Source organism: Schistocerca piceifrons, chromosome X, assembly GCF_021461385.2.
Source record: "Schistocerca piceifrons isolate TAMUIC-IGC-003096 chromosome X, iqSchPice1.1, whole genome shotgun sequence".
NCBI lineage: Eukaryota > Metazoa > Arthropoda > Insecta > Orthoptera > Acrididae > Schistocerca > Schistocerca piceifrons.
This window is the reverse complement of record NC_060149.1, coordinates 11,651,554-11,667,166: the sequence shown is the minus strand read 5'-3', so window position 1 is coordinate 11,667,166 and position 15,613 is coordinate 11,651,554.

The window sequence follows — 15,613 nt, the reverse complement described above, 5'->3', positions numbered from 1 at the left end:
AATTATCACTGGTTCATTACTGGGGCATCCACCATCATGCAGATACTGCATCTCTTTCTCCACAAAGATGCTCCCCCTGTCTGGTCCCTAGCATGCGACCGGGTCTCCACCGTGCCGAAGGAATGCTTCCAGTAGCACTGTGTCTATCTATCTTTGATCTCAACAAACCATTGATTTTGGCCACGGGCACATCACAGCATGAGCACAGTCCTTGTCAATTGGAATGCAGACAGCCAAAACTCTCAGCCCAGCACTGGTTGAATACTCTCAGGTTGAGAAAGAGGCTCTGGCCATTGTGTATGTGGTCACAAAATTTCAACTAATTGTGAACCACAAGCCCTTAATTTCATTATTTAGTCTGTCCACCTGGGTTCCTGAAGAGGCAGGCCATATGTTGCAGCAGTGGGTTTTGTTCATCTCCAAATACAACTATGACATTCATTTTCCCACCTCAGGATGACACGTCAATGTGCACGCCTTATCCCCACTGCCCGTAGGCCCGGACCCTGAATTTGATTAGGAGGACCTCAAGTGTTTCAATTCATAAGTCTCCTCCTGCCAAGCAGTAGACGGTTTTCTGATCACTAGAGCCATCCACAGTCAGGTACTCTGCCTCATCCGACAGGGTTGGCCTTCTTGTCCTCCAGGCCACTCGTCTGATCCACTTTGCAACTACTTCGTTTTGTGCCATTGTCTCGCAGTCTCAGAGGGGGTCCTCCTTATCTCCACAGACGACACAGCTCCCCAAGTGGCCACTCTCGGCAGTTTTCGGCGAGACGTTTTACAGCTCTTACAGGGGGGGCATTGGAGTGCTTCCTACACTGAAACATTGGCTTGCAGATATGTTTACTGGCCTGGTGTTGACCAAAAGCTGAAACAAATGGTTGCTGCACGTCCACAATGTGCTAGTCAACAGGCAGTTCCCAGGTCACTGATCTCTCCATAGCCTCCAGCAACCCAGCCCTGGGAATGCATCCATGTTGATTTTGTGGGTACATTTCTGAATGTGTTCTGGTAGGTTCTCAATGATGCATTTTCACAATTACCATGTGAGGTCTGGTGCCCTCAGCCACTAATGAGGTCATTATTCAAGCTCTCTCCAAAATTTTTCCTGTGGAAGGTCTTCCAGTTACCCGCGTTTCAGAAATGGGCCACAGTTCCTATCTCGGGAATATCGTAATTTCTTTCTGCAGTCAGGCATTCGACACATTCTCTCCCCCCCTTTCACCCACACTCTAACAGGAAAGCTGAGCACGTGGTTTGACCCTTGAGACCCAGCGGAAAAAAATATCTGCAAGACTTCCCCACCAAAGAAGCATTAAATTATTTTCCAACAACCTACTGGACTACTCGTATCGCTTCCCGTAGCCCAGCGGAGCCTCTGCACACTCACCGGCTGAGGACACTGCTCCATCTCCTACATCCTGGATCTCCCCCCCCCCCCCCCCCCCTCCCAATCATGTTCTGGCATACTGGGTTTTACACTGGGGCGTGGTTTTGGTCATTGCCACCATTGGAAACCGGCAGTCATTATGCACCAGGATGGCTGACGCATGTACATCCCAATGGCCAGAGGACTGGGAGGTCAAGTGCCATCAAAATCAGCTCTGAGTCTGAATAAGCAACCCCACCCCCTCCCCCAGTCCTGGCCACAACACCATCTTCACCAGTACCCCGGTCGCTGGGCACCACCTACCCTCACGGATTCTGGTCTCCTTTTCCACCACTGGCAAAACTTTCACCCAAAGAGCCTACACCTTCACAGACTCTGGCAAGAGCTCTGGTGGAACAGTCCAGCCGTAGCATGTATCCGTCACTGGTTCGATGTCACAGGAACAGCCTCAGCTCGCTGTGGTGTCACTTCCACCTTCCGCACTGCCGCTCGACGTCGCCGTGGATCTTGACTCAGACTGCTCGTTTCTGGTTTTGTCATCTCGTGCTCTGACGGGAGGCAGGGGGGAGAGGCCGGCTCTCCTTATGCTGGCCACTTTCGCCCTCGTATCCCTGGGTCTTTGGCCTTCAGCAGTTGCTCGCTGCCAGCTCGTCCTGTCTGCGCGGCCTCCAAATCACAGTTGTCCGTAATTCAACTCGGGGATCAGAGACAATGTCGATGGGTGAGGGGTGTAGCTGACCCACGTAGATACGCACTCAAGATCGGGGCATGCAGTCGTAAGGTGTGCCACCGAAGTTACGAGATGTAGCTAAAAGTCTGACGACTGTCAGGGAGTGTCACTCACGAATGTGTGCACAGGCTCTCATCCACACATTCTACGAGCTGTCTGAAAGCTTTTAGAGACAGGTCCACCCAGCTCTAACTCCGTTGCATATTTACCTCTGCATGTGTGTTATCACATTGCTATTGTGAGCTACTCCATGGCTAGTGTACCCATTATAATAAATTGATTTCTAGATTTAATAAAGTTTGTTATGTCAGCCATCATGTGGTATTATCTTGTAGGATTAGAACAGAACTAACGGTTCCAAAAACAAGGTACATTTTGTTTCCTTTCTATAAGTGTCTTTTAACAATCACGAACCCCTAATTTTGTGAAAGTGGGTTGATAAACTTAGTAAAAACGTAATAAATTACACAGTCAGTAACATGAAACCTCAACTCTCAACATAGTCCCCATATCAACAGATTACCTCTTCATTTAACACAAATTTATTACTTCCAAGCAACTTTTTTATGTTCGAAACAGGAAAAAATACATTGGATATCTAAAGCACGGGGTTGGCAAGAACCTACTTTGAAGCCAAGGTTCTGCACTTTTCCCATTATAATGGATGATGGTTGACAATCTGAACCACTGTGATACAAAAGTAGATTTTTAAATGCTACTCTTGGTTGCTTCTGCCTGGGAATTTGACTTAAATTTTCCTAACCAAAGTTTTGAAAAGTACTCTGTGCACTGAAATTTTCATAGGCAGAACTTCCTTTAGGATAATATGCACTACCTTCTAAATGAACCTTAATTGACTACCTGGAATGTGCCAAATAAGTAGTGTTTGTGCAATCATCTTTAACTCCATTTATTTAGTTGGTTTTGAGCATTAGTACAGACAAACTCACTCAACTCAGTTAATATCTGGGATCTAGTTCTCAGTTTTTAAAATAAGAATGTTTTATCACCATATACTGTTACTACTCATCTTAGATGATCTTTCTCCAAAATGTGTGATATCAGTTACTTGCACTAGATGCCAAAACACAGCTGTGCATTGCATTATGTCTGAAAAATGTGAACAAAACAATTTCAACAGTCTTACTTATAACAAACATGTTGCCATCCTATCACATGAAAGTGTAAGGAAGAAAAACCAGTTATCCTTCTTTTCATTGAGTAGGTGGTTGGTACAGAAGCAATACCAGCTTGATATATTAATAATAATTTCTTACATGTAATAGAAAATATAGGGGCAAACAATTTAAGAGAACAATGAATGTTTCCTGATCCAGCACCTTCCTTAAAACATAATCATATGGTTGTCTCACTCATTTCTCCTTCTGAAACTGAGAAAATTACATATTCTTTCAAAAATAATAGGTCACCTGGATTTTCTAGGGTTACCGACACAGAGCTATATACTTGATATGGTATAATGAGCGTTGTCTTTACTGAAGTATGTAGGACATTACTAACTCAGGACTTTTGTCCACAGAAATTGAAATATGCCATTGTTAAAATCCCAGTATGTCACAGGAGAGATGTCACTATCTACTAACCCATTTCACTACTGACATCATTTGCCAAAATTTTTGAGGAGGTGATGTATTAGACAACAGTATTCTGTCTGAATAACAGTAACATTCTTTGTAAATCAAAGTTTGGATTTCGGAAGAGTTACTCGACTGAGAATATCATTTATACATTCACTCACCAAATTTTAAAAGTGTAGCGGCACTACCATTCGGGATAGGAAAAGTCAGTTTTGGTGCAATATTTCTGAGCATGCAAGTTACAGCCAGGCGTGGGCCTGTTTACAGTGAGTTACGCTCACCAGCAGCTGCAAAGTAAAACAGAGGTCACAGGGGCGTAGAACTACCAGAAAAAGTACACACAGCAGTTTGCACGGCTCAAGTCACAGGCAGAAGGGACCCGTTGGCCAACCTAAGCGTTACGAGTACCTGACACAGAGTGGTGCATTTAACAAAACAGAGGCACACAACAGCATATAAATAGGTGCCGGTTCACTAACAAGGCATTCAAGTGTGGCAGCTCTCCTGGATGGTGGCGCGTGTCACACCACTGGCTACACACAGCAGCAGATGGGGTGCCAGCATTCCAGTCCACAGCGGGTCACTGGTTTCACCCTCTGAGGCCGACACAGAGTCTGCAGCTATCCAGCGGTGGGCCACGCCACAGCTCACTACCGTGGGCAGACTTGTCAGCTGCCGACACACGCTGGAGGCATCCCGAGGCGAGGGCAGCAGATTCGGACACAGCATCGCAGGCACTTGTTGTCGCCCTTGATCTGAACCACGACAGCGAAGAAGCGAGCAGCGAGCTGCCTGTGGCTCCCAGCGAGTGGCACTGAGGCAGCAGGGGCGAAGACCACCGAGTGGACTGTCAGTGCATCCTGACGTCGCGGCCGTACGAGGCCATCACACAGCAGTGTGTGGACGCTTCACTGAGGCAGCCATTCCACACCAAAGTGTTTTGCAGACAGCCGAGTAGTGTCCTCAGCATCGCGGGACCCGGTGACACACACTGAGGGGAAGGTGGCACTGTATTTGGAAACAATAAATCACTAGGAAAGCTCGAACGAGTCTTAATACGGTACCTTCTTTCTCTTCCCACTACATTTGGTGTTACCGTTACATTCGGTGTCAGAAGTTCCGATTACATTTGGTGTCAGAATAGCTGGACGTCGTCAGTACAGTACGATGTTTGAGTGCACCACCTGCATTACTGTCACGAGATGTGGTGAGTTTTGACCAGTTTATTTTGAGTGTTGGACGTTTGTTTTTCTTTTTTTGTGTTTTTGAGTACGGCTCGTGGCAGGCCATTGTAGATGTTTTGCATGGGCGTAGTATTTTTTGCTGTCAGAGTAAGTGTTAGTGTATTTGGGGCAGTAAGATGTTGTTTTTTGTGGCATTTGATTACTTTTGTATTGGTTTGAGTATGATGTTACTGAGTATGATTACACTGAGGTGTAGAGGGTCGGGTTATTTCTGTACTTAACTGTTTTATTTTGGGATTAACACGGAATGAAAGCGAAACAATGGCAGATTCGTGAATGCAAGCTGTGTTGGAACCAGAAGCAGTAAAGATTTTGTTAAAAAAGGTAGCACAGTTGACAGTGGACAATACATAGTTGAGGAGTGAATTAACGTCTGGAACTGAGCAGGAAACCACATCAGATCAGTCGTTGTTGCCTAGGATGAAGCAGCAGGACATTGATCCAGCTGCTGCGAGTTTGATTATACTGTTTTCTGGCAAGGCATCTGAGGATGTGCGTTCATTTGTGGAGGACTTAGAAACTTGAGCTGTGATGAATGGTTGGTCAGATGCACAGTTGTTACATGTAGCCAAGATTAGATAATGGGTGAAGTGAAGACATATGTAAGGTGTTCTGAGGCCTTAAGGAAGGCAGAAGAGTTTAAGCAGTTGAAGGAGGGGCTTGTACAAAGGTACAAGAAACAGAACAGCACTCCTTACTTTAGGGACAGGTTGAGTACAATGACAAAGAGACAGGGGGAGACAGTAGAGAAATTTGCAGACAGAAAAAGGGAAATTCATGAGTACACTTATGAGTTGGGTTAGAGTGATGAAGCAAATGGTGTTCTGTTGCAGGAGGCCAAGCAAAGGGGACTTGATGTATTTTTGAGGGGATTACAAGCGAATATATTGCGGAAAGTCCATGAAGTGACTCTGAAAAATTTTTATTCGGCCATTCAGCTGGCAATCCAATATGAGGAAATAGACGTGGTAATGGGGGTACGTGATAGATAAACAGTGTTTACAGCAGGTATAAAATGTTAAGAGTGTGGTAGTATGGGACATGTGCAGAGGAAATGTACCCAGTCCCCAAAGAATAGATGAACAGGTGGAAATAAACAGTGTGGAGGATGGAGAAGTGGAGTTAGTAGAGGTGGACAATTGTTAAACAGCAGAGCAGGCCCAAGGCCCACCTAAGGGAGCTACTGTTTAATTTAAATGCTACAAATACATATGCAGAGGTGGGATATTCAGTGGTAGGTTCCATAGGAAATAAAAAGTTTAAGATTTTGTTGGTCACAGGGGTGCAAGCGTCAGTAGCTACTAAGAGTTTAATGGGACGAAGACAGTTAGGCCCACCACATTATAGGTTGTGTGGATTGGGGGATAAGGAGGTCACACCTTTGGGGTCAGTGACAGTTGACTTTTGCATAGGGAAAGTCCAATTTGATGCATGCATGGATGTAGTAGTACCATGGGTAAATGAGGGCTATGACATGATCCTAGGAATAGATTTCTTGCATCAACATCATGCCAAAATTGGCCTTGGGCAACGAACTGTGGAATTTGGTGTAATATTATTTCAGATAGGGGAAACTGTTGTCAATGCAAAGCTGTTGCAAGGGGCGTTCAACATAATGAACAAACCAATTGAACCACGTACACTAGCATTAAGGCTTAATTCACATGAGTGTGTGTCTGGTGGCAACGGGAAATTGCTTTGGGTAAGTGTGGGGTCGAATCTACCTGTGGGTACAGTATGTGTTATTGAGCCATTGGAGGATAATGAAGTTTTGAGTCCTTTGGGTTGTTTTGTGAAAAACAGTATTTTACGTATACAGGAGGGGAATGACGAGCGAGTAGTTCCCATGAATGTGGATAATTTTAGCGCTGTAGACGTGAGTTTGAGAAAAGGAGTTTTAGTAGCAAATTTGGATGTGCCAGATGATGAAAACTGGTGTTCAAGAGGTAGGAAACGGAATCAACCACTAAATGCCAGTAGAACTGCAATGCATGACAAAATTAAGCATTTGAAAGAAGGGGAAAGAGAGCATATGGAAAAATTATTGTGGGAATTTAAGGATTTGTTTTTCCACAAGACCCATTGCCAACAACTCCATTAGTTCATAATAGGATACCAACAGGGAATGAAGCACCGGTTTACCATAAACCATACAGAATACCGAGGTATTTGCAGCTGATTGTGGAGGATTTCATTGATTAACAAGCTTGCGGACAGTATTGTAGAGCATAGTAATAGTTGCTGGGGAGCGGGCATTGTCGTTGTGCCTATAAAATCTATCGGTGGAACTAAGAACTACATGTTCTGTTGAGACTACCAATACCTCAATAATAAGACAGTAACAGATGCATACCCCATTCCAAACATATCGAAGACTTTGGATCACTTAGGACAGTGCGAGTACTTTTCTACAATGGATTTCACAAGTGGTTATCATCAGTTAGAGGTGACTCCAGAGGATCATCCAAAAACTGCGTTGTCTACTCCTGGAGTACATCAGAATACCATTTGGTTTGAAAAATGCTCTGGCAATGTTTCAGAGGTTGGTAGACACTATGTTCGGGGGTTTGAAACCACGGCAGTGTCTTGTCTATTTGGATGACATTATAGTGTTTTCAGGTAGTATGGAGCAACATAGACAGCAGGTAAGGGAAATCTTTATGAGGTTAAGAGCAGCTCGTATGGCGTTGAGCCATGAGAAGTATCATTTCACATTAGAAGAAGTAAAATATTTGGGTCATATTATCAGTAAGGACGGAGTGCGAACAGATCCAAGGTTGGTACAGGCTGTAAGGGATTTTCGGGACTGAAAACAGTTAAGGAAGTGCAGTCATTCATCAGAATTTGCAATTTCTATCGAAAGTTCATGAAGGGTTTTGCAGATTTAGCACAGCCATTGGCGTGATTGTTACGGAAGGGTATGAAATTTGAGTGGACAGAAAAGTGTCAGGAAACATCTGACAAACTTAAAGAAGTGTTAACATCAAGTCCCGTTCTTGTGTTTCCAGATTTTCAAAAGGAGTTTATACTAGCCTGTGATGAATTGAATCAAGCATTAGGGTGTGTTCTTAGTCAGGAAATTGATGGGAAAGAACATCCTGTAGCCTATGCATCTAGGCAGTTTAATGCAGCAGAAAGGAATTACTCAACTACAGAGAGGGAGATGATTAGTGTAATCTATGGAATCACATATTTTAAATGTTATTTATATGGAAGAAGATTTCAGGTAATGACAGATCATGCTGCGTGGAAGTGGTTGTTGGGGTTGAAGGATCCGTCAACTAGACTCGGTAGATGGGCTGGGAGGCTTAGTGAATTCGACCACGAGGTGAAGAAGCACGGTAATGTGGATGCACTAAGCAAGAAGGTGGCAAAAGTAGAAGTCATAGGTTATGACCTATTGGTATGGCAAGAATTACAGGACACAGACAACAATTGCAAATTGTATTGAACACAGTCGCAATTTAATATGTACGACGGTCTTCTGTGCAGGGAAACAAAGTTAGGAGCAAGGGTAGTAGTGCCAGCGAAACTGAGGGATGAGATTTTAAAGGAAGCACATGATCATGTGTTATCTGGTCATGGAAGGTGTAGAGCAATGAATAGGAGAGCAGTAGAGAGGTATTGGTGGAGAGGTAGGAAAGTAGACGTGGATCAGTATGTTCAGAATTGTATACCATGTGCGCTGAGAGCAGATTTGAGTCGGAAACAGATACAGCTACAACGATTGCCAGAACCGACATGTCCATTCTCTATGTTGGGGATTGATGTCTTAGGACCTTTCAGGCAAACACCATCAGGGAACAGATTTGTTCTGACAATAATAGACCATTTTTCAAGGTATGTGGAGATGGTGACTATGCCAAATCAACAGGCACCAATGGTCGCGCAAGCGTTAGTAAACAACTGGATTTTGAAGTATGGTGTACTGGAGACAATAATTACTGACCAAGGAACCAACTTCATGTTGGATTTAATGAAGGAACTGTGTAAATTGCTGAACGTAAAGAAGTTGAAGATGAGTGCGTTGCATCCATAGTCCAACAGAAGTACTGAATGGGTACATAGAACAATTGGGAAGATGCTGAGTTTTTATGTGGATTCTCATCACCATCAGGTGAACGAGTATTAGAAGCATATTGTATGCGCATATAATGCAGAAATCCATACAAATACCGGTTTGTCTCCCTATAAGGTAGTGTACGGGCAAAAAATGGCGTCACCGTTTGATTTGGTTAGGCTACAGAAAGGAAGGTCCAGTGAATCTGTACATCAGTTCGTGAGAACAATGTGGGATGTTTGGAAACATGTACAAAAGGCGAATTTGAAGGCTTTGGAAAGGCAGGAAGACACAGTGAAGTGGAAGGGAAGTTTACCGGAGAATGGGTAATGCTATCCAGCTCCTATACGCCAAAAGGGAAAACAAAGAAGTTCCTTACAAGGTATCACGAGCCATACCGAATAGTTGAAACCATATCCCCCATTAATGTTACGCTTCAGCTGCCAACTAGAACAACAATAGCACATATTGGGCAGTTGCGGCCATTTAAGGGTTACCCGGAAGTGATTCCAGATGTGTCACAGGAAGTAAAGAGGAAGAAAGTGAGACTGAAGAAAGGTGTTAAGCACAGAGAAGATAGAGTACAGCATGAAGTACCATATGCTTTGCAATCCAGAAAGAAGTAGAGTATTTGTAGATTTTTTTTTTTTTTTTGTTTTCTTGTTATTTATCATTGGGTTTGTGTAGATTAATTAGGCATTGTATTTTCGTATATGTATTTTCGAGTGTGGTGAGCCTCCTAGGGACAGCAGTCTTTGTGAAGAGGGAGAAAGGGTGATAGTGATCCTGTCCTCAGGTCACTGAAAAGGGAAGCGTTGAGCAAGTTGGTAGAAGTAAAGAACTGAGGAGGTATTGCTGATCTCGGCAGTTAACAGCCAGTATGCCAAGGGAGGAATTATGGAGCTGCCATAGAGGGAAGGTAACGGCATGTCCAGCCAGGGTGATAAGCACCAATCCAGACATGTGCATGGTGCAGTTACCTTTAACCAGGAGGGAAGAAATAGACTGTCCAAGGGACATCGTGGAGCCAAAATTGAGCTTGCAATGGGTCGAGATGCACTGGATCTTCTCCACCTACAAGAATTTTTTAGTAGCAGCAAGTTGTTTTGAGCGGGTAGTATTGGCAGAAGCAAAACATATAGAGCTCGAGGGGAGCAGAATTTTAATCAATGGAACTGCGTGCAACATAACAGGACCAACCTTCCATCTGCCAGCGTCAATTTCAGGAGTCATGCAATTGAATATGACACAGCCACAGCTGTAGTGGCCAGAAGCAACTTTTGCCAAGGCAGAATGTGACCTTGTTAAATCAAACTCTGGAATTGGGTCTGTTGAGATCCATAAACCAGTTCATTTTAGAGCAAGAGGGGCACATATCAGCTGAAGAACTTGTGCAGTATGTCGCTTAGTATAAGGAAGAGCAACGGCACTCTTAACAGCCATTGTGGTAGAACAGGTGAGTGGAAACCTTGAGAATATTTCATGTAAGTTTCCTGGTCATGTTATAGTTTTAGGTGGGGATTTTAACTTAGGTGCTATAGACTGGGAGATATGAGAAACTAGGGTTGATAACAGGGAAAGAGAATCATGCAAAATTGTTCTAAGTGGTTCATCCAAAGTTACCTTGAGCAGTTAATCAGACAACTGATGCAAGAAGGTAACATCTTACACCTGATGGTGAGAAAAAGACCCAAACTTTTCAACCCAGTTAGCATAGGAAAGGGAACCAGTCATCACAAGGCCATTACAGCATCACTGAATATAGTTATAAATGAGAATACAAAGAAAGGTAGGAGATCTTTCTGCTTAGCAAGAGCGACAAGAAACAAATTTTACATTACTTGAGTGGTAAGCACGAAAATTTCATCTCCAGTACTAACAATGTTGCATATCAGTGGGCAAAGTTCATGATTATTATACAATATGCTTTAGATAGATACTAGCTGAGGAAAAGAATTAAATGAACCAAAAATTAGTTTAAGTAGAGCCATGTGTGAAGCATTCAACAAATCTGAAAGTAAAATTCGGTCCACCAAACTGACAGAAAATTCTAAAAAGTTTTAGTCTGATGTTAAAACAGTAAACGGATTGAAGCCATCTGTCCAGACAGTCCTTGACCATAATGGCACTGAAATGGAGGATAACAGAGAAAAGGCAGAATTACTAAATGTCTTTTACCAAAAGTGTTTCACACAGGAAGGTCGCACTGTAATGACTACAGTGGCACACACAGCGAGAAAGGCATTCTCTAATTGCTGTGATTTACTGTTAAAGTTCTGAGAGGGTGTATTCCTAGAAGAGTCAAAAAATGTATTTCTTTCTCCTACCTATGAAGATGATCAAGATAAAATTAGGGAGAGTCAAGTGCACATGGAAGTTTATCAGCATTTTTTCTTCCTGCAAACTATTTCCAATTGGAACAGGAAAGGTTGAAGTGACAATGGTGCTCAAAGTGTCCTCAAAGACACATCACAAGGCAGCTTACATAGTACACAGGGTGAAGAAAAAAATTCTGCACTTGGTGTTTGGTATGCGATTCCTTATCCCAGTTCTAGACAAAAGTGTATCTAGCAACACCTAGTCCCACCAGTTGGTTTAATAGAAATGAGAGTTTAAAAAAAAAACAAGGCTATGGCAACACTGTAACTGCATACAGCATGGTCAAAAACAGATAGCACGAGCTCCATGCTGTGCTAGAGCTGTGCCATTAGCTCAGTGAGGTGAGGCAATGTCATGGGCAACAGATATGCAGACGGGCCAAAGTTTGTGTTGTGTTTGCGCCAAACTTTTTTTTTCAGTTAAAACATCAAATTGCATCTCATTTACACCTCCAAAATACAGTATCATGTATATTTCTTTCTGTTACTGCTAGATTTATTTAAGAATGAAGACATAACATGAACTTATTACAGACATAAATGACCACTTTGTTTCGTTCGTGACACGCATAATGCCAGCAGAAATAATAGTCAATATAGTAGCATCATCTATGTCCAATGATGTACAAAAAATACAATACATAGGATACACTAGACTGCATATTATGCTACATACAATAATTCCAGTCTGTACATTTGACATCTGGTTTTATCTTCACAGAGCACTGTACAAGCAACATTCCAAAGTGTGGCAGTGCACCATCATGCTAAAATCATAGCTGTTGCTGAACAACAAGTGGAAGGTTTTCTAGTGCATCAGACGAAGTATTGCAAAGAAACAAATGAGCTGCTCCGGGGAACACAATGGTAAGCCCCATCGTCATGTATTTTGCGGTAGATGGCTAATGATACCACCTGTGGGATGCACAATGCAGTAAACTTACTAGTAGTTCCAAATTCACTCAACAGATGTCAGGGCAGAGCTTAATGGTAAGTGCCACTGTCCGTTTGTTGCGGAAACATAATGGTAAGTGACAGAGAGAATGGTGGCAAGTAAAAACATCTCCGACATTATGGCAACAGTGAAAATGGCAGAAGACGAGGAATATACTTCCAATGATACTAATATCTTCAAGAGGGATCCAGAATACATTCCTAATGAGTCAGATGACTCAGTGGTATGTTATTTTGTAAATATACTGTCTTTAGTACGTTTCACAAACATAATGGTAAGTGCATGTACATACCATTATGTTCCTGAAGTGCATTAATTTTGAGGTTATTTTAGAATGGCTACAATTTTTTGGCTAAGTGGTGTGTGAATGCGCATTTCTCATATATATTGTTACATGTAATAATAATGATGGTAATGGTAATAGTAGTTTTTGTTGTTATACAGGTTAATAGCGAATCAGATCATATTGCCCAAAATAACGAACAGTGTATCGCTCCTGCAGAAACCATTCAGGAAGGGGCCCTCGAACAGACAATGAGGTCATCTCGGAAAAGGCTGAGAGTTGATTCTGAATGCAAAATTAAACAGAAGAGGCTTAATTTGGGTGAAGAGTGTGTTTCTTGTACAGGAGCAACTGTAAGTAAAACAACTGTGGGACCTAATTGCCAGTGCCCTCGTAAATGTTTCGAAAAAGTAGGAGATTTGAATGTGATGAAACTATTCAAAACATTTTGGGAAGTAGGTGATTTTAACATTCAAAATGCATACTTATTTGGTCCAATGAAATCTAATACCGTTGCATGTCGCCGAAAAGCAGCTGGAGAAAATTCCTGGAGAAACTGTACCATTTCCTACACTGTAAAAGTTAGTGGCAGTGATATAAAAGTATGCAAGAAAGCTTTTCTTGCCATTCATGGTCTACATAAGAATTGTGGTCGTGTCAAAAATATACAGAAGAAAATCGCATCCGGATCGACCACGCCACCCCAGGACAAATGGCGCAAGCATACCGTACGTCCGTATGCTTACTCTGAAACTAGTGTTAACCATATCAGGGAACACATCGACAAAATACCGAAATACGAGAGTCATTACAGACGCTCAAACAGTCGTGCCAGATTGTACCTGGGCACAGATGCAACAATCACCTCCTGTTATGAGCACTATAAGAATGTTTTCTGCAAGGAGATGTCCTATGAGCCTGTATCTGCAGACAAGTACAGGCGAATTTTCACTGAAGAGTATAACATAGGAGTAAAATCACCAAAGAATGATATGTGTAAGACTTGTGACATGCTCATAGTGCAAATTGAGAGCACTGATGCCCCCAACTGAAAGTACGTCTGGAGCATCAGTTGGAATTACACCAATGTCGGGCAGAAGCAGGGCAAGCTATTTCCATCCACACAAGATGAGCAGAAGCAGACAGTAATGTACATGTTGTGACTTTTGACTTGCAGCAGACTCTCCCAGTTCCTAAGTTAAGTTGTGTTCCAGCTTTTTACAAAAGGAAGATTTGGTTGTATAATCTCAATGTTCATGATTGTGTCAAGAAGAAAGGGCGCTGCTTTTTGTGAAATGAGACTACTACTGCCCGTGGATCAGAGGAAATTTTGAGCTGCCTTTTACGTTACTTTGCAAAATCTGATAACTGCTGTGGCCAAAATAAGAACTGGAGCATGGTACTGTTTTGGAAATGTCTAATTTCAACTGGTAGAGTTCATGTGATTGAACACCACTTCCCCGTGAGCGGGCACACAACGTTGCCGTTCGATAGAGATTTCGCGACAATTGAAAATTACGTTCGCCGACAAGGACAACATGTGTACAGTCCAGATCAGTGGTGCAAGATCATCAAGACATCAGCTAAGAAGAATCCATTGCTTGTATATAATATGAAAAGAGAGGATTTCTATCAAATATGACACTCTAAAGAAGCATTTGTCTTCAGAAAGAAGACAGTTGATGGTTGAGATGTCAACCTAAGGAAAGTATGTAGGTGGAAGGTGACCTCCGAATATCCATCATCTTTATTCATCAGTGAGACATTTTGCCATGACATTTGGCATGAAATAAGCTTCAGGAAACGTGGAAGGCAAGGACCAGTTCCTACGCGTCGGCTTAAATACAATGGGCCAAGGCTTATTGAAAAGAAGAAAGTTGCTGACGTCCTGTCGCTCCTAAATTACATACCTCCTGTCCACCGTGGATTTTTCCTGTCACTAAAGCCAACAGTTTTGGATGAAAAAGACATTAGTAATGAGAGTGAGGAATGATTTTGCAGTTTCAGTAAAGTGTTGAAGACTTACTGTAAAATTTAATATGTAATGTTCTATCACTATGTGTTGTTAATGGTGTATGGTAATGTAATAATTTTTGTATATTTCATTTGTTTTAGTCAGTTCTGAGTTTCATTTATGTCTGTATAGTAGAAGATATATGTTAGAATCACTACAGAATAAAAGGATTGTTCAAAAAAAAAAAATTATTTAGATTTGCAGATCAATCGAAACTTTAGTTGCACTGTATCTCGAAACTGTGATTTTGGTGCTTACCATTTTGTTCCCCCAAGCAGCTCATATGATATTGGGGCACATTCAACTTGTCCAGCAATAGATAAGGGACCAAAAGCACCCCTCCCACGATTCCAGCCCACAGGTTTATGCCAAAGCTTGCCTGAAAGTCACATTCATGGGAGACATGTGGGTTGTGTTCTGGCCAACAATGGCTGTTGTGGAGGTTGAAAATACCTTCACAAGTGAAGCTGGATTTATCAGTCTATATCATATTATTTATAAAATGTTCATGATCTTCCACTTGGTGCAAAACACTGTAGTCATCAAATGCAATCTTCTGGCCATTAGTATTGAGTTAACATGTAATGACACGGATGCAGTTCTTCATCGTACAACTCTTCTACAGCCAGTATTTGAGACATTTGGAACTGTCTTGCTGTATCATAGGTACTTTGCTGAGGTGATTGGTGATCAGTTCCAAAAATCACATCTTCTGTTTGTTGAGTATATATAGTCCTTGGATGATCTCTGCCCATTGCTTGTGCATGAACATTACTAGTTTCCCAAAGGTATTGCTCCATGTGACAAAGAAGATTCTCGTTGGGATGGCACCTTTGAGGGTACCGTGCAGCATGCACATGAGCAGCAGCAGTAGAATTGTTATCAGATGCACCCAGCTCCAAATGAGTATCAATGTATTCACAATTGTGCACTCATCTGGGAAGCTGCCCCACATGAA